Source organism: Mus pahari, unplaced genomic scaffold, assembly GCF_900095145.1.
Source record: "Mus pahari unplaced genomic scaffold, PAHARI_EIJ_v1.1 scaffold_10727_1, whole genome shotgun sequence".
In the NCBI taxonomy this organism is placed as follows: domain Eukaryota; kingdom Metazoa; phylum Chordata; class Mammalia; order Rodentia; family Muridae; genus Mus; species Mus pahari.
The window spans coordinates 28,306-31,826 of record NW_018393169.1 but is presented as its reverse complement, the minus strand read 5'-3'; the positions used below and the strand labels follow the sequence as shown (position 1 = coordinate 31,826).

At 37.5% G+C, this 3,521-nt stretch overlaps 1 pseudogene; it reads left to right on the top strand.

The window, feature by feature from the left end:
- The first annotated feature begins 1,847 nt into the window (after positions 1 to 1,847).
- Positions 1,848 to 2,765, top strand: LOC110315380 (annotated as a pseudogene).
- Positions 2,766 to 3,521: the final 756 nt, after the last annotated feature.

The following is a 3,521-nucleotide window of genomic DNA, read 5'->3' as shown; positions in this document are numbered from 1 at the left end:
TGTGCCAGTGCCTGACAAACACAGAAGTGGATGCTCACAGTCAGCTATTGGATGGAACACAGGGCCCCCAATGGAGGAGCTAGAGAAAGTACCCAAGGATTTGTAGGGGGCTGCAATCCTGTAGATGCACCAACAATATGAACTAACCAGTACCCCCTGAGCTCATGTCTCTAGCTGCATATGTAACAGAAGATGCCCTAATTGGCCATCATTGGGAAGAGAGGCCCCTTGGTCTTGTAAATTTTATATGACCCAGCACAGGGGAAGGCCAGGGACAAGTAGTGGGAGTGGGTGGGTAGGGGAACAGGGGCAGGTGGGAGCTGTATAGGGAACTTTCGGGATAGCATTTGAAAGGTAAATAAAGAAAATAATAATAAATAAATTTTAAAAAATAATAAAAATAAATGTATATCTAAAGCAGTAAACCAGTACTAGTAAATACGCAGCTGACATGGGTTGCAGAAGTCACATTAGATCCTGATGTTCATGACTCCAAGACTGTGTTCTCTAAACTCTGCCTTAAAATGTTCCTTCTTCTCTCCTCTGGATCTTTGGTCCTGCTGCTCCCACTGTGGGAAGTCACACCAAGCCTTTCTTTTTCCTCATTATTATATTTCTGTGAGCTTTAAGTCACTGTTTTTCCTTCATTCCTTCAGTTCATTTATTTCTATTTGCACTATTTTTTTTCTGTATTAGTCACTTACAGACACAAAGTAAGTCTAAAAACCTTGTGAGCCAAACTACTCTTTGCTTGAATAAATATTTTTAGAGTAGACTGACAAATAAATGATTATTTGTCTTCTAAGGCGTTGCAGAAATAAGAGGAATAGAAGCAGAGAAAACTACTTTGAAACTAAAATCAGAACATATAGTATTAAAAATATTTTCAATAAAAGAAAAATGTAAACCAATTTACTGAATTTTCTTACATATAAAATCATAGCATGCTGCAATGTGCTGGGTTCATTATATTTCTAACCAGTGAGCCTCAGTCCCTTCATTGGTCCAAAGAACCCCAGCCACTCATAAAAAATCCAGACTAGTTGTACACTACTAACTACCCTAAACACAAAGGTGAGAGAAGAAGCTTTTTAATATGAAAGAAATGTTTGAGATAAAGTCACATGTAGATTAACCAGTAACAGCCTGTGCAGCCAAGGATGCCCTTGAACTTCTGCTCTTTTTTGGGTCCAACTTGCAAGTGCCGCGATAAGAGCCATGTGTTACCATACATGCCTTTATGAATAGATTTTTTTTTAAGACAATTTCATCATCAGTTTTATTTACCTTCTCACAGACCAGCCTGAGGTACATATGTGGTTCTGATAGAGGCGGGGCAGTCACACCGGACTCATTCGAATTCTGAGGCCTAAAGACTCCAGCCATGCCTTTACTTTCCCAAATTTACCTTTCAACCTGCTTCACCTCAGCTTTAAATGCTGCCCACAGTCCCCAGCTGGGGCACTCACAGCTTTCCAGAATGCCTTTCTAATTATCCTGGAGTAAAAACCTCCAATTCATCTCCACATGATCATCCATTGCACACTGCTGCTGAGGACCAAGCTATCCCCACTCAATCAGAAACATGGTTCTCTGAGAATGGAGTTTACTGGATGGTAATACCACCCTCAGCCCTAGAATTGTATAGGTCTACCCTCGCACCCACCTGTCATCTTATTAATAGATTTTAATGAAGAAATTATTCTATCATATATAGCAGAATCCCAGCAATACAGTAATTGAATATGAGAACCAATGACTTAAAAGACCAATATTGATTAATTTTAAACCACATTTCATTTTAGGTTCTACAGCTCTGAGGTGGAATGCTAAGCCCAAGATAATAAATGGGAAATCAAAACAATGTGACAGAGTTCATACTTTTCCGTCTTACAGAGAACCAGGACCTTCAGAAACTATTTTCTGCTGTGTTTCTAATCATGTATGTTGTAATGGTATTAGGAAATATGCTCACTATGGTGACCATGTTCAAAAGCCAGAGTTTAAGATCACCTATGTACTTTTCCCTCACTTTTTTGTCCCTAGTAGATGTCATGTTTTCTTCTGCATTGACCCAAAGCTGATTTTAGACTCCCTTTCTGAAAATACTATTATCTCCTTTGAAAGGTGCACGGCCCAGCTCTTTGCAGAAAATTTTTTTGGAGGTGTGGGGATCATTTTGCTTATTTTGATGGCTTATGACCACTATATGGTCATCTGTAAACCTCTTCACTACATGAACATCATGAGTATTGATATATCAGATACAATATATTGGATTGTTGGCAGGAGCTTGGGTAGGGGGGTTAGCACATGCAACTATTTAGCTTATTTTCATCTATCAAATACCTTTCTGCTGTTCTAACATTATAGATCACTTTTTATGTAATTTGTTTCAGTTGCTGACATTAGCCTGAATGGACATCCATACATTAGGTCTCATTGTCATCTTCAACAGTGGGGTGATATGTATGGTTATCTTCATTATTCTAATTGCCTCTTACATAACTATCTTGTGTTCTCTGAAGACTCATAAAACTGAAGGGTGATGCAAAGCCCTCTCCACCTATGGCTCCCACTTCACAGTGGTTGTGTTGTTCTTTGTACCATGTATTTTCTTATATGTGAAGTCTGTGTCTACCTACCCCATAGACAAGGTCATGGCTGTGTCAGATTCAATTGTCACACCTATGCTGAATCCTCTGATTTATACATTGAGGAATAAAGAGGTGAAAAATACTATGAAGAAACTTTAGAGGAAATAGGAGATTTTTCTTTCCAAGTAACTTTTTTGCTAAACATTATGTATATCATAAGAAAAATCCAGTTTCGAAAATGAACGATAAATAAAATTGTACATCTTTTCCTGGAAAGCGGGGTAGTGTTTTATGTTTATAACAATATGAGAATTTCTACTATGATTTAGACTACTTGAAATATAGGATTTATGAATTTTCCTATATTGTACATTCACTTTGCTTCCCAAAATCTGAACATCTCCCTTTTGTTTTAGAATTCTGTTCATCTACCTTTCTTCTGCCTTTGTCTCTGAACATATTGTGTTCCCTAATACCTCCCCTGATAGACATCAAAGACATTATATTTTTTTCTGCTGTCCTTAAGCATATGCTAACATTTGATTCCTTGGATGTGTGCCTCTGTAATATATATACATACACTAATATAACTTAAAACATGGAAAAAGATGTACATAATATAAAAAGTCATGTAGAAGCATTCAGGGGGAAAAAGAACACTTGGGTGGGTGGTTGAGGAATAAAGTATGGGCATTTTACAGGTCTGAAGTAGGTTAAAGTACAGGACACATTTGTATGAAACAATGTTGTTAATTCCTCAATGTGTCCAATCAGTATTCAAAGAAAACGTTAACTGAGTGTTGTTTTTCAGTAAAAACAGTTTTCAGTTCAGTGCAACAGCACTGTTCATTGATGATTGCAACAAGATTTACAAGGAGGATAAAACATCCTCTTTATACAATGAGGATGAAACAATGACTCTGT